At 43.1% G+C, this 23,493-nt stretch overlaps 1 protein-coding gene across 1 annotated transcript in view; it reads left to right on the top strand.

The window, feature by feature from the left end:
• LOC141101311 (uncharacterized) overlaps nucleotides 1–23,493 on the top strand; it is a 184,258-nt gene that overhangs the window by 35,813 nt on the left and 124,952 nt on the right. The window contains exon 2 of the mRNA XM_073590325.1: nucleotides 18,472–18,579. The gene's annotated coding sequence lies outside the window, so the exon portion shown is untranslated. The remainder of the gene's footprint in view (nucleotides 1–18,471; nucleotides 18,580–23,493) is intronic.

Consider the following 23,493-nt stretch of genomic DNA (forward strand, 5'->3'; position numbering starts at 1 on the left):
CTATACATTTAGTCCATCTCTTTTCTAAACTTAGAATTCCCTTCGAAAAAAATTCTTGATCTTGACCCTCAAAAAACTCCCCAACAGCGGTTATCACGTCGCCATTGTCGTCAAATTTCTTGCCCCGGAGGTGTTCCTTGAGCCGAGGAAAGAGAAAGAAGTCACTGGGGGCTAGATCTGGCGAATAGGGGGGTGTTCCACCAGTTCAAAGCCCGCTTCTTGAATGGTAGCCATGGCAACTGCAGCTTTGTGAGCCGGAGCGTTATCTTGGTGAAACAGCACTCCAGCCCGCAGTTTGCCGCGCCTTTTCTCCTTGATAGCCTCCCGCAATCTTCTTATTTGTTTTGCGTAGTAGGAGCCCGTAATAGTGGCTCCCTTCTCCAAATAGTCCACCATAATAATTCCTTCAGCGTCCCAAAAAGGACGCCATAACCTTCCCTGCTGAGCTTGACACTTTGAATTTCTTCGGCGTCGGTTTGTCGGCTCGTTTCCATGTCATCGATTGTTGTTTCGTTTCGGGATCAAAGTGGTGGATCCAGGTCTCATCCATGGTCAAAAAACGTGACAAAAAATTCTCCTTGTCTGCTTGGAACTTTTCGAGATTTGCTATTGAAATGTCAACTCGTTTCTTCTTTTGCTCATCGGTTAACATTTTTGGTACCCAATGCGCGGAGACCTTTCTCATATGCAATTCTTTTGCAAGGATTCTTTGAATACTGCCATGAGATCCCTGTGACCTCAGCTACATGCCTGATAGTCACTCTTCGATCTGCCAACACAACTTCTTCAACTTTTTTCACGTTTTCTTCATTGAGGGACGTGGATGGGCGTCCTTCGCGATGTTCATCTTCCGTCGATGTTCTTCCCAGGTTAAATTCCTTGGCCCAGTGTGCAACTGTGGAAAACGGAGGAGAAGAGTCCCCCAATGCTTCCACCAAGTCGCTGTGTATGTCTTTGGTAGACAATTTTTCAAGCAGAGGTATTTGATGACAGCTCTGAGCTCGTTTTTTTCCATTTTGATGTTCACTCCTTGGCAGTTCATATTCAAATGAATGTAGCTCCCGGGAATCGTGGCTTATTTAAGTGATTTTTTTTTCCTGGGCTAGTGGGTACCTAAGAGAGAAGAAAACATTTTAATTTAATTTCTGTGTGCAATAGAAATAACCGATTATCATTACTTTTGTATCGCCCCTCGTATAAGGAATAGAGGCCTGTCTATCACATTACTTAACTCCCTTAATACCCGAGGGTGAATGCCATCAGGGCCTGGTGATTTGTCAATTTTAATCTTACTAAGGCGGTTCTGCACTTCTTCCTGGGTTAGGCAGGTAATACTTAATGGGGAGTTTACATTATCACTCTGCATTTCCCCTGGCAAATCCTTTTCCTGTGTGAACACTATTGAGAAAAAAGTATTTAAAACATTTGCTTTTCCCACATCGCTCTCTATGATTTCACCCTCATTGTTCTTTAAAGGGCAGACACCATCAATTTTAATCTTTTTACTGTTTATATAATTAAAGAATACTTTGGGGTTTGTTTTACTTTCCTTAGCAATGAGTCTCTCAGTTTCCACTTTTGCTAAATGTATTTGTTTGCACTGGGACACTTTGGGGGAAGGAGGGCTGCACAGGAACGAGGGCTGCGCAGATCATTTCATGGACAGAGAGGGAAACAGGGGTGTAACTATAATAGATGTAGGGGATGCAATCGCACCCGGGCCCTGGAGCCTAGGGTGGCCCAAAATGTCCCTTTGACCTATAGAAAAAGATTACTATTAAATACCTGTTATAGCTGGGGGCTTTATGGGAGATTTTTTAATTGGGGCCCACAAGTTTCAAGTTACACCACTGGAGGGAAAGTATGAGAAAGTAGACAGTCTGAAGAGTTTGTAGAAAAGGAGAAAGTGGAAATAAGTGCAGGATAAAAGCTGTACTGATATAAGCTACTGAAAACCTCAGCACAATGAATCCGTACAGAGCTCATATCCAGCCTGTAATCCTGGGAGGGTCACTCCCACAAGAGAAAAATCTGAAACATGGATCAGTCTGTAAACGTCATATCTGAAAATGAATTAAGTAACAAAATTTGGACACTAAAACTTAGTGGTTATCATAAGTTAATAAAATGTTATTAATTTATGTAAAAAAAACACTTTTTTCTATGTCAAAGGTGGCCATAGCTTTCAAGTCTAGTGTTTGATGGCCCTCTGAAGGAAATGTAGATATTTTCAGCTTCTCGCAGCCACTGGCTCCGGAGTTACGAGCTTGTTTCATATGTTTTAGAGATACTTTTATAACTTCGTACATTTATACATGAAAGGCCGTGGGCACCGATCTCCCATCAACATGTCATGTCTACTGCATAGCAAGACTGAGAGGAAGAATGCAGTCGTAGATCGAGTAGGATCGCTTAGGGCCGTCATAAATAGCAGTTTGTCTGTGCTGTCAGCATTCCGACATTACACGGCCTTACCTAGCACTTTATGTATGGCGCTGCCTGTGGCGACACGTGCACAACCGGTTAAAGGGAAAGTACAGCCTGGTGTTAAATAACTGTCTATAATTTTGGTAAATTATGAACATTATACACTCCTAAAGAGCAATCTCTACATCTCAATCTTGGCTTCGGGGAAGGGGAAAAGCATTCGGGGAGGACTGGTTTTTAAAAGGAAAAACTTGTTTCCTTTTAATGGTAATCAATAGCGTGTAATAAAGATCGCAAAGGCTACAATTTACGTGAATTTTTCACATTTTACTTTGTTACGGAACGACTGGTTTAGTGGTTTTTTCTATTGAAATCTGTACAAGGGATCACTTCTAATTATATTTTCCTGATTTTTTTTTTTAGAAATCAGGCTGGTCCTATTTCTTGCCAACTTGGGACAGTCGGACTTGTTATAAAAGGTCCCTTTACATACTGTCCAGGTCATTTTTGGACGGCAGAACAATTCCTTTGGAGGTCAGAACAGGTTGTTTTGGAGGTCAGAACAGTTCGATTTGGAGGTCAGAACAGTTCGATTTGGAGGTCAGAACAGGTCGATTTGGAGGACAGAACAGATACTTTGGAGGACAGAACAGGTCCTCCAAAGCAGGATACAACCTATGCACCTTCTCTCTCTCAGTGGAGCATCTTTTGCCAAAAGGATCCCCCGTCTACCCTCTTTTAATTCATAAAATGGTTCTCAAAATTGTTTTTCTAACCTTGGCCACCTACTTAAAGTGATTCCTTAATTGTAATACCTTATTTAGTACATTACTTTGTTAATTGATCGTACCGTAAATGTTATAGACCTCCTAAAGGTCAATGGTTTGACTAGTGCCTACTAACGCTAACCAAATTCGGTCTGCAGAGTTGGATATTTTCACTCATAGTCAAGTGAAGCCTTTGGAGATACTTTTCAATTAACTTGTGCGTGGCTTTTGTCAGATGTGCCCTCCATCAATGGAAAGCTAGTCGAGGTCATCCCAAGTTTCAGATCAAGGCCGATCGGGACAGGCAATTTTGACAATTCCTTATGGTGTTGCTGGCTAGTTTGACAGCCTTCACAAACCAACTGTGCATCTTAAGTCATTCAGAAAATCATCTTAAAGGGAATCTGTCACCCTTTTTTCGAATATGAGCTGCCGGCACCGACATCAGGGGCTTATCTACAGCATTCTGTAATGCTATAGATAAGCCTCCGACGTAACCTGAAAGAGAAGAAAAAAGAGTTAGATTATACTCAACCCGAGGTCCGCTCTGCTCCGATGGGTGTCGCGGTCCGGTCCGGCACCTCCCATCTTCTAGCGATGACGTCCTCTTCTTTCCTTCCTGTCGTGGCTCCTGCACAGGTGCACTGCTCTGTCCTGCAGTGCATTGAGACTCTATTGTTCCACCACTGATGGTGACGATGACTTTTAGTGAACCTTCAGGAAGTCAATAATCCAGGAACTCAAAGTCCTTCAACATATCTTGATTTTGTCAAACTGTTCATGGTCTTAAAAATGGTGTCCACTTGCGTCTCTCTTCTTCTCCAATGCAGGATCTGTTAGACGCTACTTTCCTCTACCAACTGCATGGACATAAAATGTGCTCCAACAGATGTTTTGGGCTACACTGTTTTGGAGCTGAAATACTTGATTGCCACTTCATGGTCATCTTAAAGAAAAGTATGTCAGTGGAGGATGGTGGCTGCAGGAACCTCCTTCTTCCAGTTTTCAACCTATGCCAAAATATCATCAATGGTCACCATGCTGGCCTTAATGTTGCTCAACTCCAATGCTTATAGAACATACATTGGGGAATTGTTATTGTATGTATCTGTCTTGACTGGATTAAAACAGAGGACACCAGGCAACCAACTTGTCTTTAAAGGCTGTAGAAATTTTCTATGTTGACCCAACTGTGAATGATATTGGACCAAGACCAAGGCTCAAAGTCCAATACTGTCCATATTTAAATGATCCTTTACTCTGGATGTTTCATAGCTTATTCTAGTGTGCGTGCTATGTGTTGGGACCTGCAGATAACCCCGCCGTCCTCAGATACAATTAATACCAGTCATTACCTGGCCTCGAGCTTCAGGGCTGTCTTTTTATCTTCTGTTGAGGAAAGTATTCTGCAGTATTTTACGAACCTTCACATTTTGAAGCCTGTTTAACGGATCATTGTTATACCAGCCAACCAAGTCTATATTATATACTTCATGTTCCAGACGTCAAAAATATTCTCTGCTCATTACTAAGATGATCAGACCACATGGAGATAGGTTGATATGAAATAACAATTTTAATATAAAAAAATGCCAATAGCACTTAATTGAAACTAGAGACTACATAGAAGTGTGGGGAATCTATGGAAATAATCAAAAAAGGGTTTCCTCTTGATGCATGCTCATGCCATCACACCCAACCAAAGAGACAATGTTTGGTTGTTCCTCTCCACCCTGACTCATTGGAGAGAAGGACACCTTACTCTCTCGGGCCTATAGAGATATTGAACCCTTTGTCGGTCCATACTGCCCATTCGATATGGAAAGAAAAGACTAACCTGAACTGGGGCCATGCTTTCACTTGGTTCTTGGTCATCAGCATCACTCATGACTGCTTACTATGGCACGGTGTAATTTGGGATGTGTACTCTTCCTGCTTAAAGAGGACCTGACGTTTTCAATAAAAATGTAATACTTTTAGGTGTTGTAAATGCCACTGTTCTCATGAATCAAGCATTGCTTTTGAGTCGGCGCCTCTGTTCCCGAGATATGGCCCACTCTTCTCTTTATATAAATCTAGTCTTATTAGCCAAGGATGCATGATCCTCAACTATTCTTTATGGGAGTCTCCTTGTGGATCACACGCCATTGGTCAAGAAGACTACATTTATATACAGTGAAAAATATCTCAGGAATGGAGAGGTGTAGGAACAGAAAAAAAAACATGGCGGAAACCGAAAGAGGTCCTCTTTGTAAATTTAAGACTGGCTGTTGACTGGATGCTTCTCAAGAAGGTTCCTTATTGATATAGATGACTTTGTGTTTGTTGGTTGGTTAGGCACATGCCTATGCTCAACGGTGCCTCTAATGTTTTGGGTCCAGTCGCTGGGGATGATATAACCACTTCCGAGTCCGAACAATGTCAATCTTAATCTAGCACTTAGTAGATAAGTCTCACCACTCGGTCAATGTTCCTTGGTTATCTCTGTAAACCTTCATCCGAGATAGTTCCACCTGTTCCCAGCTATACTTCCTGACATTTTCATCTTACTTAGATGTAAACCTTCATTCCATATCACATTTTTACAGATATATATCTTGCTTTGTCTTCTAAGCCTATTCTGTAATAGCCAATGGCATCATCTCCGTTCTTCATTCTTTAGATATGAGGTCACTGGACAAACTTGTGTACGGAACAGGTTCTGTGCATTTTGACGAGTATGTCACCACCACCTATTCTGCTCGCTGGGGTGTCTGCTGTCAGTTTGCTTGTACTTACAGATAAGGCTTCACCTAGTGTTTAGTTGGAGAAGACTGAGTGAATATTTGGTATATATGGAATAAAAAAATTGTAATTTAGGGGTAAGATAGCAACATACATCTAGACATATGGAGTGGTATCTACAGTCATATGTAAAAGTTTGGGCACCCCTATTAATGTTAACCTTTTTTCTTAATAGCAATTTTGGTTTTTGCAACAGCTATTTCAGGTTCATATATCTAATAACTGATGGACTCAGTTATATTTCTGGATTCAAATGAGGTTTATTGTACTAACAGAAAATGTGCAATCTGCATTTAAACAAAATTTGACCGGTGCAAAAGTATGGGCACCCTTATCATTTTCTTGATTTGAACACTCCTAACTACTTTTTACTGACTTCCTGAAGCACTAAATTGGTTTTGTAACCTCATTGAGCTTTGAACTTCATAGCCAGGTGTATCAAATCATGAGAAAAGGTATTTAAAGTGGCCACTTGCAAGTAGTTCTCCTATTTGATTCTCCTATGAAGAGTGACTTCATGGGCTCCTCAAAACAACTCTCAAATGATCTGAAAAGAAAGATTATCCAACATAGTTTTTCAGGGAAAGGATACAAAAAGTTGTCTCAGAGATTTAACCTGTCAGTTTCCACAGTGAGGAACATAGTAAGGAAATGGAAGAACACAGGTACAGTTCTTGTTAAGCCCAGAAGTGGCAGGCCAAGAAAAATATCAGAAAGGCAGAGAAGAAGAATGGTGAGAACAGTCAAGGACAATCCACAGACCACCTCCAAAGACCTGCAGCATCATCTTGCTGCAGATGGTGTCACTGTGCATCGGTCAACAATACAGCGCACTTTGCACAAGGAGAAGCTGTACGGGAGAGTGATGCGAAAGAAGCCGTTTCTGCAAGCAGGCCACAAACAGAGTCGCCTGAGGTATGCAAAAGCACATGTGGACAAGCCAGTTACATTTTGGAAGAAGGTCCTGTGGACTGATGAAACAAAGATTGAGTTGTTTGGTCATACAAAAAGGCGTTATGCATGCGCTGTATTGTTGACCGATGCACAGTGACACCATCTGCAGCAAGATGATGCTGCCGGTCTTTGGAGGTGGTCTGTGGATTGTCCTTGACTGTTCTCACCATTCTTCTTCTCTGCCTTTCTGATATTTTTCTTGGCCTGCCACTTCTGGGCTTAACAAGAACTGTACCTGTGTTCTTCCATTTCCTTACTATGTTCCTCACAGTGGAAACTGACAGGTTAAATCTCTGAGACAACATTTTGTATCCTTCCCCTGAAAAGCTATGTTGAATAATCTTTCTTTTCAGATCATTCGAGAGTTGTTTTGAGGAGCCCATGATGCCACTCTTCATAGAAGAATCAAATAGGAGAACTACTTGCAAGTGGCCACCTTAAATACCTTTTCTCATGATTTGATACACCTGGCTATGAAGTTCAAAGCTCAATGAGGTTACAAAACCAATTTAGTGCTTCAGGAAGTCAGTAAAAAGTAGTTAGGAGTGTTCAAATCAAGAAAATGATAAGGGTGCCCATACTTTTACACCGGTCAAATTTTGTTTAAATGCAGATTGCACATTTTCTGTTAGTACAATAAACCTCATTTGAATCCAGAAATATAACTGAGTCCATCAGTTATTAGATATATGAAACTGAAATAGCTGTTGAAAAAACCAAAATTGTTATAAAGAAAAAAGGTTAACATTAATAGGGGTGCCCAAACTTTTACATATGACTGTATTAGCAGAGTGCGAAAGTTCTATTTACACTATATGGAAATGTAATGGAAACCATAAAAAAGAGAACATGGCTTTACAGGGAAGGCCTACTGAGCCCAGAGCCTGCAGCTTCATATAAGAATATCAGAGAAAACATATCGTAATATCGTAATTGTTATTTCTTGACAATGGTCAATGGTTTTAAGGAAGAATGAGAAGAGCAGAATGAGAGAAAGGGAAGAGTCAGACGGCCATATAACTCGGGTGAGGATCGCAACACAATGCTCGGACTGGCCACCGGTTCTCTCTGCCTGAGTTTGCGTGTATTTCTTTGCAGCTGTGACGCTCGGTTTTGGAGAGCTGACGGACAGTCCGAGCTTCGTGTTGCAATCCTCATCCGAGTTATACAGATGTCTGACTCTTTCCTGACTTGTTTAAGGGAACCCATCGGGTCAATTTTGTCATTGAAACTAATGGTATGACTGTGTAGGCTGTAGGAGGACAACCATAAAAATACCTGTCTTCTAGTAAGTCCATATACTGTAAACCGATTTTTGACGTCACATGCAATTTAGTCTGGAAGTGCATTGAGGGGTGTCTGTGCTCGCAGTTCATTAGTGCTTTCTGTCTGTGCACCCCACAGGGAAGAAAAAATAAATATTGCATGCGTATTCCTGTTGCAAGCTCTGGGCTCAGTGGGCCTTCCCTGTAAAACTGTTTTCTCTCCCTTTCCCTTCTTTTTAATGGTAACCTTAGTCGCCCTTCCATCCCTTATACAGAAATGGCGGTGAAAGATTAGGTTTCCGTAAGAAAACGCAGTCTTGACGTTTCGTCAGGTATATGTCATCTGCTGCATATGAAGACCCATCGGCCTGCTGTGACCTCGGATGTCTCTGCAGTGCTCAGAAGAAGACCAGTAAGAAGTATGGTGATATCATATGGCTTTAGAGTCACACCATACGCAGGTTTCTCAATCTAGCAACGAAAATTTACCCGGTGTGCATGATTTTGCATCGGAGCTGTGTACACAAAACGGTAGATGATTTTGCTGTCTGAAGATTCAAGCCTTTTTTTTTCTTTAAACTTGTTTCCGTGCAGATTCCCGGGCTGCTCTATATCTGGGCTATAAAGTTTAGTAAATCCACTAAAATAATATACAAAAAAAAATCTTTCACCAAGCTCGGCCCGGTGACTTCACAGTGTTGAAGGATGTCTGTGACTCCAATTTGACAGTTCAAAAAAAAAAAAAGTAATCACTGAATGATCAATCATTCATTCTTCAAAGCTGAACCCGTGTGCACCTCTTGCGACACTCGTACAATTTATCACCTTGCTTAGTCAGCAGCTGACACCGTTTCCATTCTATGGGTAAAAGGTCATTTGTTTTTTGTTTTTTTTCTCTTCCCTTTGCTCAGTATCCTTCTAATTGACAGTCGCTCCAAAAACTGCTCTGCATCAGATTTTCGTATAGTGTTCTGTTATTTGGACAGTGTATGGTGGTATTATTTTATCATGTGATTTGGGTGGTGTATGTTGGTATTATTTTAGTATACTATGGCATTTCTTGGGTACTATATGGTGGCATTATTTTAGGCTAATATTAAGTTACTTGGCCACTGTATATCACTTTCGTATGGCTCCCTTTTGGCATTTTATTGTGGTATTATTTCAGTTTGATATGCTGTTATTTAGCACTGTATGGTGGTATTTAGTATGGTGTCAGGACATTGTATGGTGGTATTTAGTATGGTGTCAGGACATTGTATGGTGGTATTTAGTATGGTGTCAGGACATTGTATGGTGGTATTTAGGATGGTGACATTTTGGCATAATATGCTGTTATTACATAGTGTAATGTGGTTTTATTTGGCCATTGAATAGTGCTATTATTTTGATGCCATTTAAGTATTGTATGTTTTGTTTTATTGTAGTATAATGTGGTGACATTTGGGCATTGTATTACGATGTAGTTTAGTATAATATGTTTTTTCTTGGACTCTTGTGTTCCCATTTGAAGGCACCTAGTATGGGCACTATGTCCAGGTCACCTCCATTGATGGCAGTCTTGACCATTTTCCTGTCTACCGGTGGATGTCTCGCCATATGAATGTGGTGATCAGTCACAGCATAAGCTGTATATTAGTAGTGTTATTTGGGTGCTGCATGGTGGCACTATTTACTATAATATGGTTTTATTTGGCCACTGTATGGTGGTACTATAAAATATGGTTTTATTTAGGCACTGTATGGTGGCACTATTTATTATAATATGTTTTTTGGGGGCACTGTATGGTAGTACTATTTATTATAATATGTTTTTTTGGGGCACTGTGTGGTGGTACTATTTATTATAATTTTTTTGGGGGTCACTGTATGGTGGTACTATTTATTATAATGTTTATTTATTTGGGCACTATATGGTACTACTGTTTATTATAATATGGATTTATTTTGGCACTATATGGTGCTACTATTATAATATGGTTTTATTTGGGCGCTATATGGTGGTACTATTATAATATGGATTTATTTTGGCACTATAGGGTGCTACTATTATAATATGGTTTTATTTGGGCGCTATATGGTGCTACTATTATAATATGGTTTTATTTTGGCACTATATGGTGGTACTATTATAATATGGTTTTATTTGGGCACTATATGGTGGTACTGTTATAATATGGTTTTATTTGGGCACTATATGGTGGTACTATTATAATATGGTTTTATTTGGGCACTATATGGTGGTACTATTATACTATGGTTTTATTTGGGCACTATATGGTGGTACTATTATAATATGGTTTTATTTGGGCACTATATGGTGGTACTACTTATCATAATAGATTCATTTAGGTACTGTATTATATTGGCGTCTTATGCTGAAATTATCTGGAAATTCTATAGCGCTAATATTTTTCATGAATGCCGCTGTTATTGGCACTGTATGACACTGATATTTCTTCACAGTAGGGGTTATTGTAGTATCTACGCCGCTGGTTGCAGTCTTGCAATATTTCCCAAATGGAAAGTTGTCTTGAGCCATTTGTCTATAGACCCCCTGGCGTCACTCCTGGAGACAACTCCTACATTTGATCCCGGGCCACAGAAGTGGAGCAGTTAATTCGATGTTATGTAATCGTTCTGCTTGGTTAGTTCCTGAAATGGAAACAGAATTTTTCTTTCCTTGAACTTAACCAAAATGCTGCACAAAAGAAATGATTTGGCCCAAGAGAAGGGGACATTTAAAACTTTTTTTAGCCTTTAATTTGAGGGTACGCGGCTCCTCCCATCTTGGAGCGAGGTGTTGTGAAATTGGTCACCGAGCCCTATTCGGATTTCTCGCTTTTCCAGGAAAGCTCCGCAGCTACTTCCCTGTCAGAGGTTGAACATCTTCCAAGTGTATGAAAACTGGCAGCTCTGTGCAGAATGTTTGGCACGCCGGTCCCCAGCTGAAACTCAGACGAGCGAGCGGTGAGGTCAGTTAAGTTTATAGCAGCCGACTGCGCATTGCTGCGATTCATGATGTCAACCTCGAGGTTTGCAACTAAGGCTACTTTCACACATCAGGTTTTCGGCGTCAGGCGCGATCCGGCGTCGTGCCGGAATGCCGGATCCGGCAAATGTTTTGTAAAACCTGATGTGCCGGATCCGGTTTTCTGCCGGATCCGTCTTGTTCTTGACAGACAAAACCGGATCCGTCTCATCCGGTTCATCCGTTTTTCTATCCGTTTTTCGACGGATTACGCCGGATCCGGTTTTTAAAATTGACCCTCAAGGCAGAGTACACTGGCAGGATGACAGAGTGTGAAAGATTTGTGCCCTAACCAAACTTGTGTACCTTCTGGACCAACAGTATATACCTTTGCCAACCAAAGTTGGCTATCTTGTCATGGTCTTACTATTTTTAGCTTTAGGCCACAGGTGTGTACCTGGTTGTGTTTTATGCAAAGTATTTCACCTTTTAACAAAAGTTGTGTACATTGTTAGGAAATCACCAACAATAAACACAACTTTTTAGGTGAAATACTTTGCTTCAAACACAACCAGGAACACAACTGTGGCAAAAAGCTAAAATTTACCCACAGTTATATACCTGGTTTTGAATACCTTTTTACCTTTGAAATACCCTGTATTTAACCTTTTTTTTAAACATAGTTCGCCGCAGAAAGAAATGACAGACAACCATTGTGAAACGATAATTTAACTTTTATTTAAAATGTTTTTTTTTGTAAAATGTTTTTAAAGTGCAAAAAACTTTTTTAATAAAGGTTTTAAACCCAATGGGCATTTTTATTAAAAAAAAAAAAATTACAAATCTGTGTAGTGTGGGGTGGAAATACTGCTGGAGGGGCTGCGGGACACTTCGACACTGGGTGTGTGGAGAGAGGACTGGGATCGTGGTGGGGAAGGAACAGTTAGAGGTGAAGGTGTGGAAAAAGCTACAGAATGGGTGGACATGTGGGAGGCAGAAGAGGTGGTGGGTGGTGGAGTGGAGGGTTGGGCAGGGACTGTAGGAGCAGATGATGTTGATGGAAAGTTGTGTGGGGATGGAGTTTGGTACGGGGAAGGAGTTTGGTACGGGGAAGGAGTTTGGTACGGGGCAGGTTGCTGGAAGTGGGGAGATGTCTGGTACTGGGGAGGTTGCTGGTACTGGTGAGGTTGCTGGTATGTAATAGGAGGGGGAGGATGGAAAGTGGCTGGAGGGGGTGCAGATGTAATAGGAGGGGGAGGATGGAAAGTGGCTGGAGGGGGTGCAGATGTAATAGGAGGGGGAGGATGGAAAGTGGCTGGAGGGGGTGCAGGTGGAGGAACTACAGTGGTGGGAGGTGGAGGTTGGGAGTTAACCTGCTGTAGAGCACCGTGGCACGAATGCATTACATGCATCTGCTGGGTAGGAGATAGTGTTGCCATGCGCTCCACCACAGACCTGAAAAAGGTGTGGTTTGGCGAAGATCTTGCTTCTGAATGCATGGTTTGCAGAAGTGTCTTCACCTCCAGAATGCTGGAGTTGATCTGCTGATAGCCTGCGGAGATTTGCTCTGACAAGACTTTTAGACAGTTCTGGAAAGATGCATTCAGATGCAAGAACTCTTGCGCATAACTCTTTTCCTGACCCCTCTGCCGCTGCCGCCCAGTACCCGCAGGTGTACTAGAGGCGGCAGGGGCAGAAGGGTGGGGTAAAGGGAAAGCGATCTCCTCACCAGCAGCTTCATGTAATGTAGGCGGCCACGATGCTCCTGTGCTGGTGGATGGGACAGATGGGTCGAATGTGTGGGAAGGCTGGGAAGGTGCAGATGTACCGGGGCGGTCGAAGTGTCCCTCGGTGCCGGTCTCCTCAGGGATCGCCTCAGAAGGGTCCAATCGTGCAGGCTCCCGAGTGCTGCTCACCGTGCTGTGGAATAAAGAGAAAAAAAAACAAATAAAATACTGACATGGTATGGCCCTGGCTGAAAAAAAAAAGTTACATCTAACATTTTTTTTCACATGTGGTGTGTAATATTTACCTTCTGGTGAGCATTGTTTCCCGGAGGAACGACAGGGCTTGTGCGTACTTGTACTTGCTCCTGCGTCCTCCAGATCCACTCGGGGCCCGCATCTCTTTATTGAACTCCTTCTTGAAACGATCCCTCACAGACCGCCACCGATTCACAATTCTCTCCCCTGAAACGAGAAAGGACAAAGTGGTTAGTATACAACATCAGTGTTTCACAAACTCCAGTCCTCATGGTCCCCAGGGGTCATGTTTTCAGGATTTCCATAGTAAATAGAAATCCTGAACACATGATCCGTGGGGACCACGAGGACTGGAGTTCGGGAAACACTGGTTTACATCAAGCAACCGGTACTGTATATACTTACGCTCTTTAATCTGGGCCCGAACATCGAGGTCCTCCCAGCGGTCCACAAGGAGTGAACAGATTTCCTCCCAGAGTCGTCGGGTAACGATCAGGTCAGCGTGGCGGCGGTCAGCCATATTCCAGAGCGGCTCCCTTTCTCTGACGAGATCGATGAGGCGGTCCACATCAATCCCTCCATCCTCACCGTCAGAGTCGGGAGCACGCTGTGAAGGCTGTTAAAGAAAAAGACAAAAATAACATAATTAGCCTCCACAAAAGAAATGAAATAAAAAGTGCAAAAAAACAAAGCAAAAATATTTATACTTACACGCTGGTGACCGCCGCATTGCTGTCGCCGACGACCCTGGGAGGCACTGCGAGGACCTCTTGGCCAAGCACCAGATTGGGAAGACTAGAGAAGAAAACAAAAAATGTTATGTCTTTGGATGTAGGCATTTGTTTGCTGTGTGTGGTCTGCAGAACATTGTTTTCTATGTGTTGTGTGTAGTGTGATGTTGTGTTTCTGCGTTTGATGCAAAAAACTTACCAATTGTGAGCCCACTCCAGGTGTCTGTCCACCCCTTCCTTCTTCTTCTGGGAGCTCCTCTTCATCTTGTGATTCCTGTTTTGAAATAAAAGGCAATGAATAGACATATATTACAGAGATGATGGATTTTGGAAATAAAAACTTACCGTCAAACGCTGACGATGCGAGGGAGGGCTCCCAGAAGAAGATGTGCTGTCCTGTTGATGGCCAGACTCCATGGCTGTGGGTATTGCTGCTGCTGTTGCTGCTGCCAGTGATTCCATTTCTGCTGCTGCTGCTGCTGCATCTCTTTGGCGGCTGTTGAATAAAGAGAAACAAAGGGCCAATGAATATCTTGATATTCCATGGCCCTAGTTTGGAGGAATGGGGGATTTGATAATTACCGTCTCTCATCTGCTGCTGGACTCCCCTCCTCAGCATGTTCCATTTGCTGCTCCATTTGTGGTGGTGCTGATGGTGCTGCTGCTGCTGCAGATGTCTGCTGCCTTCTCCTGCTCCTGGTTCTTGGCTTGGGTGGCATGTTGGGTGTGGCTGAGGGTCCCATTGTCTTGCTTTTATATATCTCCTGTGGGCAGAGCTACTGAGCATGCTCAGACCAAAAAACCGGATCCGGCCGCCGGATCCGGATTTCGCCGGATCCGGCGCATTGCGGCGCTCATAGGCTTTCATTGTGTGAAAAAGCCGGATGCGCCGGATCCGGCGTGTCCGGCTTTTTCGCCGGAGACAAAAAACGTTACAGTAGCCGTTTTTTCCAGACGCCGGATCGCGACACATTGCCGGATCCGGCGAAAACCGGATGAAACGCATGGCCATCCGGCGCGATCCAGCGCAAATGCAAGTCAATGGGGGGGAAACCGGATCCGGCATTGCATTTCGCCGGATCCGGTTTCTGTCAAAAGCGCCGGATCGCGCCTGACGGCGAAAACCTGATGTGTGAAAGAGCCCTAAGTAAAAGGCCATATCGCACCGCCCTGTGAAGAAGAGGCACTTTTATTGGGGAATCAAACTCATGCAACAACTTTTTTCCAGGCTGCTTTTTAGGAATACTCCAGAGCTGAATTCACATTTCTGCAAAATGCAAAGCAGAGATACTTCTGCAATTTAGTTGCAGATTTTCTTTTGCGTTTCTGCATCCATTAAGTAAACTGGCTTACTTCCATTTTTTTTTTCATTGCACTTTTAAGTATGTTTTTTGCACATGCATTTTTATAGCGCTTTGTCTCTTCTTGATGGGTGTCTCTGGATCTCGCCCGGTGCCTCCTGTAGTGTTTTGCAAACACCACCACTTCTATCTTGATGGAAGGAAATGAATGACTAAGGAAAGTCTTGCGCCTGCACAGTTGGATCAGAGACCTCAGCAGACGCGCCTCGCTCGGCCTTACTGATCGACCTGCAGCCCATCAAGGAGCTGGCAACATGGAGGTGAAGCGCGCTGCAGGACTTTGCTCCGCCCTCAGTAGGGCAGAACAAGGCGCGTCTGCTCAGGTCAATGGCTTAACTACGCAAGTGCGAGACTTCAAGCACCGTGCAGGTGACGCGGGAGACGTCATCCTAGTCCATCAAGAGAGAAGAAGACATGCCGAGCGTGATCTGGATACTCCCATGGGACCAGACGGTGTAACTCGGTACTTGAATAAAATACTATTTCAGAAGTATGCGGGGCATCAATGATGGCATAAAGTGGTTGTAGGAACCCTATTTAGATGCCTTAAACGTAAGATGTAAAACGCTTGACAGGTTTCCTTTAATTTCCTCCTGCTAGTTGGTAATTGTCTAAACTGTGTGGCCATATTCCGCTGAGCCTCTGTCATGTTTGTCTGGCCCTCTCCCCTAAATTCTGTGGGAGCTATGGAGATAGACAGTGACTCCATAAAGACCTATTTAGATGAGCCAATTTTGGCTTGTCTATGAATGACGATCTATTGTACACCAGTCGAAAGGCATTTCTTTAGTGGCCCATTCTCACAGGCAGTCTCAGACTGGCCCACAGGAGAAGAGGAGAATCCTCCGGAAGGCCCCTGTGAACGAGTGCTAATGAGTAATCCTATTATACTTGATTCACAATTTTCAGAAAAAGGTATCGTCTAATCATTTATTAAATAAAGCTAGCCAAATTAATATTACATAGAAGCAAAAGTAAATTTGTGCACTAGGGTCAGGTCATTTTTGCATGTAGCTGAATAGTGGGCCCCAAGAATCAATGTTACAGGTGGACCTTTTCCAACCCTGTCCCGGGTCATCAAAAACTTGGGCTTTTGTGGCATTCTCCACTAGTTTGTGGAAGTTGTGTAGATGGTCGAATCCGTGGCTCCATAAAGGCCCATTTAGATGGGTCAATTTTGGCCCAGTCACGAGTGCCGATTGACGTGCGATCACAGGCCCGTTCACATGGATCGTCAAAAGCTGTTTGGGGAAGAACAATCTTATGAACGTCCATTTGCTCCTGTACAAGGATCTTAAGACCTTACAAGAGATGGCCAAGATCGTGTTTCTCCAACTTTTTCTGGGGTGCATAGGTTTCTCCATGGCCATCAGGAGATCCCAATTATTAAGAGTTGGGTGGTCCTAGAAAGCTGCCATAAGCTTAAACAGAAGCTCTGGACTCAGTAAAAATGTTTAAAAACTTTTAAACATTTTTGGGGATTCTTTTAGCTTTTCCTACAAGAGTTTCCTTCCTCTGTGGAAGTCATAGATACCGTAAATAGATTGATCGAATCGGACAAGACTGGGAATTTGGGTGGTGGAGGCTTCTTAGGCCCTCAAGGCAATGAATTGAACTCTGGATGAATTTTGGATCATGTGCCTAGTCATTTTCCGAATACATTCAGTGGAATTCCCCTTTAAGGTTCCTCGTGGAAGAAATTATACAGTAGATAGTGCCGCTGTTGATGACTGCACCCACCTTATTGTGGGCTACATTATACATGTCCAGCCTGGGATTTTGTGGGATACAGCACCTCTCTTATTTATAGGTTGGGTCTGGTATTGCAGCTCAGCCCAAATCAAATGAAAGCTTGGTGACATTAGAGGGTTGTAATCAAGATTAGTTATAAATAGGCAGTCCCTGGTAATAAGGAATTGTTCTTTGAGATTCTCTAGGCATTTAAACCACTATATTGTCTGACTAGTCAGGATTTTGCTCATGACAAACAGCAATGAGGTGGCTGCAGGGCTTTTTCTTTTTAACAGCGCCACCCATTTGATTGTGGCAGTGCTTGGTACTGCAGCTCAGGCTCTTTCACTTGAAAATGAACTGCAGTACCAGACACAACCACAACTTAACGTGTGGCGCTCTACCTTGCAAAAAAAAAAACAAAAAACGAAGGCATTGCCAGGGAGTCTGATCCTCACTGATCAGATATTGATTAATTGATTGGCCTATTCTACGTAAATGAAAGTAGTGGATGACTCCTTTAAACGTTTTTTTCATTTAAATTTTGCGGAATGTGCTTGCTCTGTACAGAAGGAAGGTGACATTTCTGAGATTTATGACCGTTCCTTTTTAAAATGTAGCCCATCGTATTGACAGAAGCGTCAGCGTCCTGAAAATCCGGCGGCAGGATCCTATTTAATGGCGAGCACGCAGCAGCCATTCTGGAGAGGTATTTAATCATGTTTGTTAACAAATGGAGGCTTAAAATAGACCCTGGCTGGAAAAAGAGAATTATACAATTCCAGAGGGAGATACGGGGACAATATAGAGCGCGAGGTCTGATGGTAAAGCCTTTTGTTCTGGCCCGTCCTTGTTCCTGGCAGCAGCTGGCACCGGAGTCCGTTGAGTGCTGTTCGGGTTTACTTGGAAGCTCGGCGCGTTTTAGGAAAGGTTACCGGGAGCGTCGCGTGTATTTCCTCTAAATAACAATCTCTCATTATCGCAAAGCTCGTCTCATCTTACAAATATTGGCTAATACGGGCTCGGCGTGATCTGGACGACTCTCATAAATGATAACCTGGTAATCTTCATTTTACCCTATTCTCCATCTAATTCCGGCAGTTTTATTTTTGGGACATTATTTACCCTTAAGTAAAAATTTAAAATCCGTAAAGAATTATTTAAAAAAAAAAAGATCACAGAACGCACACTAGCATAATGTTTCTTGTTTCCTGCAGCTCACTTGTTAGCTTTGCAGTATAGACTGGGACAGAGTCAGCAGTGCCATCTCATTAAAGAGCAACGGATTTATACCTGACTTGCCACACTCTATCTGTTATACAGGTTCTTAAAGGGAAAGTGTAATTTTTATTTTCCTTTTCCACTCGGTCGTTATCATCTCGTCTTCTAGGGCAGGTACTTTCAGTGGAGGATCCTTTTAAATGTTAATGAGGAAATAGAATATAAAATCATATATTTGCTTTATGGCTTCTTCATCTCTTGTTTGTATTTTTTTTAGATAAAGTGTACAAGCCTTTAATGTCTGGGATGCAGAAGAACAGAAACCAGACAGGATCGACCCGTGGAGGTGCTGTGCAAGTCCTCGGATGGTTGCTTTAATATACAGGTGAGTGACTTTATATATTTGGCTTTAACTGTTTATGTCTTAAAGGAATTGTCTACTTTAGTCATCCCCTTTTTGTTGGATAGGTTTTTTGGTGAGTAGTCGTGAGTCGTTCTTCACCTGGGAACACGTGTAATTGACTTTAATTGCCTGCGGCCTTGAAATATAAGGCTTGGCTTATAGAGATGGAATCCAGTTCAGGTGACCTCTATTCATGTTTCCCCATGACAACACTTACGTTCTGTACCTAGTTGCTTCAGCATTATCTTAGAGACATTTTGTGTACTTGGATCACCAAGTCATTTAACATTGTGGGCATTCATGTAGATGGAGGTGCTGATCCACACAATGTTCCCATAACAAAACTCGAACCACTGGTTTGCCCTGGAAACAATTGTGCTTATACTGGTAATGCGTATTAAAGGAGTTGTCCATTATTGGAATTTTTTAAATCTCTTTATTCCTTATGCTCTGTATTTTTGTGAGATGACTTTTCAGGTTTACAGGATAGACTAGGACAGAATTAGCAGAGTCACCTCATAAGATTGCATAGGATTTTATATTAAACTAGCTGAAGAGCCTGTTGCTTCCCGGGCATAGTAACTAACTGTGGTTAGTTATAGCAAATTATAATTATCCTCCATCCCATAGTCATTCATAGTCCCGTGCCCATATACCCATCATACATATCCACGATCCCATAGGCCCGTGCTCATTTATCCATCATACATATCCTCCATCCCATAGTCAAGTGCCCATATACCCATCATACATATCCACGATCCCATAGGCCCGTGCCCATATACCCATCATACATATCCTCCATCCCATAGTTGAGTGCCCATATACCCATCACACATTGTCCATCCCATAGTCCCATGCCCATATACACATCATACATATCCTCCATCCCATAGTCGAGTGCCCATATACCCATCATACATATCCACCATCCCATAGTCCCGTGCCCATATACCCATCATACATATCCGCCATCCCATAGTCCCGTGCCCATATACCCATCACACATCCTCCATCCCATAGTCCTGTGCCCATATACCCATCATACATATCCTCCATCCCATAGTCCAGTGCCCATATACCCATCACACATCCTCCATCCCATAGTCCTGTGCCCATATACCCGTCATACATATCCTCCATCCCATAATCCAGTGCCCATATACCCGTCATACATATCCTCCATCCCATAGTCCAGTGCCCATATACCCATCACACATCCTCCATCCCATAGTCCTGTGCCCATATACCCGTCATACATATCCTCCATCCCATAGTCCCGTGCCCATATACCCATCATACATATCCTCCATCCCATAGTGCCATGCCCATATACCCATCATACATATCCGCTATCCCATAGTCCCGTGCCCATATACCCGTCATACATATCCTCCATCCCATAGTCCAGTGCCCATATACCCATCACACATCCTCCATCCCATAGTCAACCATTATGACATCATAATGAGCGGCGGGGCTTGCAACCTATGATGACATCAGCATCGCCATGGCAACCATTATGACATCATAATGAGGGGCGAGGCTTGAGCGCACACACTTTTTCCCCAGTAAGTAGCTAGGGGTAAAATTGTTTGGTGAATTGGAACGCGCGGGGTTAAAATTTCGCCTCACAACATAGCTTAGGACGCTCTTGGGGTCCAGACGTGCGACTGTGCCAAATTTTGTGGCTGTAGCTGCGACGGTGCGGATGCCAATCCCGGACACACACACACACATACATACATACATACATACATACATACATACATACACACATACTGTACATACATACATACATACATACACACATACTGTACATACATACATACATACATACACACACACACACATACTGTACATACATACATACATACATACATACACACACATACATACACACACATACATACACACATACACACATACATACATACACACACACACACATACATACACACACTTGAGCTTTATATATTAGATTATGGCTTTCTTAGACTGCCTGTGGGAGGATAGCAGCACTATACACTAAACAGTGGTCTTTGGGGGTCTTTTCTTCAAGACTGTATTAATTATAATCTCACGGATCCGCAATTTTCTCTATAGGTCATAACACTTTCATCCTTTGGTGACTTGCTCGATCACGTGCCGTGGATGTAATTTTCCTTCCTCATACCCTTTCTTAAAGGGTATGTCCGGTCCAAATCCAAAAGTCTGCAGTCGTTCTGTGTGACTGCAGAATAGTGACTCCCTCCAGCGCGCACACTGTGAGTGCGAGCATTCGCTAGTTTTTGAGTAGGGAGCGGAGGGCATGTACGGTATGAGTTATCCATATTCCCAGCTAATGGGCGCACTAGTTGGGTTCTGGCTGGGAATAATCATTACACATGAGCTTTAAGTAGCTGCTCTTCAGACTGACCATTGAAAAGACCCTTTAATTTTTGGCCAGGGCGTTTTGAGGACCATATCAATGATTGGGCTACATACAAATCTGCTAATATGGTAGACTACAGAAACTAGGAATGTTGCGGTTTCTTGAGTGGCTTTTATGACAGTATTAAAGGGTTATTCATATCTTAAGATCTTGTTGTTTGAATGGGGTCTGACCGTTGGGACCCCAACCAATCCCGAGAATTAGGCTTGGAAATGCCTCATCTAACTAGAGCGGTGGCTGGGCATACAAACCACTGAAATCATTGTCCATGGGACTTCTGGTAATAGCCAGGCGGTGGTATGCTTGCCTGGCCACCGCTTCATTCACACAAGCCGTTTCAGAGTCCAGTTCTCGGGATCGGTCAGACCCCCACTAACATGCAAGATCTCACTTATCCTATAACTTGTTAGTAGAAAGATACTTGCATCACTATAGTTGTCAACATTTAGGGACGTGCTTCCAGGAGGACGAGATGTATGGATTGTGTAGCCAAAATATTTTCCCTAAATCCACCACTTTTTATAGGACGCACCTCTCCTTGGTCTTTTCTTGGGGTGCAGAGGTAACAGTCGTGCCCAGATTTGGTGCCCGACAGGACAACCTACTACACATGGCACTGTGGCCATGGTACGGACCTCGCACTGGGGCCCAGAAGCCTCAGGATATTCCTCCGGTGTCACTCGTGAGATTGCACCGTCACATGAATCCGTGCTTACGGCACAACTGAGCAGCATTGTACGGTGACTCTTCCTTATTGCTCCTTCACGTCTCTTAGCATTGAGTGAACATGGATTGCATCGCACTGATGTCATGATTAATGACGCCAGGAATATAACAAACTCTCTTCTCGATAGATCCTCAGCGATGAGAAACCTTCCTCAAATTAGATTTCACTAATGTTGTTCCAGCACTGCCGTCCTTACTGTCATCTGACTCATGGCTGCGGCAGGAAAGGATTTATAAGTCAGGTCATCGCCGTGCCTGGAGTAATTGGCTGGGTGAGGTGATGGAAGGACTCGTGGCTGAAGTTTATTCTTCATTCAGGGTTTATCTTGTAAATTGAAATTCGTAGACCGCAACATAAATTCCTCAATATGGCCCACATCTATGAAACTAGTACCTTCTTATCTAGCACCATGTGCCGGAGCAACTGCTACTGCTACAACCCCTACAGCTACACCCCTGACTGCACTGTGTAATCAAGGTGGTGGCTTGGGGCTGTTTTCATCACCCTAGAAGTATTTCAATAAGTTTTATATGCAAGTTTTGGTGTTCACGCCAAGAGAAAAAACACAGAGGGTGAAAAGCAGCTGTTGTCTTCAGCTGGTGGCCTTCTAAAATCCTGCCCTCTTCACCATGGGGTTTGGCTTGTCCTACTAACAGGAGGACGGAGGGGAGAGGCTTCTGCTACAGTAAGTTGTCTTCAGCTGGTGGCCTTGTAATGTTCTTCATTCTTCACCAAGGGGTGTGGCTTGTCCTACTACAAGCAGGATGGAGGGGAGAGGCTCCTGCTGCAGCAAGTTGTCTTCAGCTGGTGGTCTTGTAATGTTCTTATCTCTTCACCAAGGGGTTTGGCTTGTCCTACTACAAACAAGACGGAGGGGAGAGGCTCCTGCTGCAGTAAATTGTCTTCAGCTGGAGGCCTTGTAATGTTCTCTCTTCACCAAGGGGTGTGGCTTGTCCTACTACAAATAGGAGGATGGAGGGTAGAGGCTCCTGCTGCAGTAAGTGGTCTTCAGCTGGTGGCCTTGTAATGTTCTTATCTCTTCACAAAGGGGTTTGACTTGTCCTACTGCAAACACATCAGAGGGGAGAGGCTCCTGCTGCAGTAAGTTGTGTTACAAGTACACACTAGAGAGAAGTGGGAGAGCAGCAGCACCAAGATTTCTTCTATTTTCAGTATGAAACAATATTGAATCCAGTGGAGAGTTGCTGTTGTTTTTTTTGTGCCTTTCCTCTAGTGTCGCTTTACCTCTTGATAGGTTACAAGTGGTAGTTTTCCCGTATTTGATGCAGCTTTCCGGTGTGGCCTTCTGTACTCTCTCTAAATGCTCCTTCACGAGTGAATCTCATCACTATGTGTAAATCTCTTATTAGCAGCCTTGACCGGTCCAGATCAATAATTAACGGCTGCTCATTAGTAGAATTGTCCCACAAGTTGATTTTTCTTATTGGTTATTTTGAGTTTTTTTCCCCATGTTGAAGGTAATGGAGTTTATGGAAGCGCAGCTCTCGGGGTTGTATAATGAATAATCAGTCTGGATTCATCGCTCCGGGGTCCGGCTTTCTTTCTGTTCCAGTTCACTGATCTGTCGCTGCTGTATCTGAGACTTTGCTTTTTTTCTAAGGGACGAGAATTTTTTGGCCAGAAGAGATTTTGATATCACATTTGTTATACTTTGTCTTTATATTTGTTAATTAAGGGAGGTTAATATCATTTTCCTCTTTTATTTGGCAGAGAA

This window comes from Dendrobates tinctorius, unplaced genomic scaffold (assembly GCF_039654945.1).
Source record: "Dendrobates tinctorius isolate UK_male_01 unplaced genomic scaffold, ASM3965494v1 ptg000116l, whole genome shotgun sequence".
In the NCBI taxonomy this organism is placed as follows: Eukaryota; Metazoa; Chordata; class Amphibia; order Anura; family Dendrobatidae; genus Dendrobates; species Dendrobates tinctorius.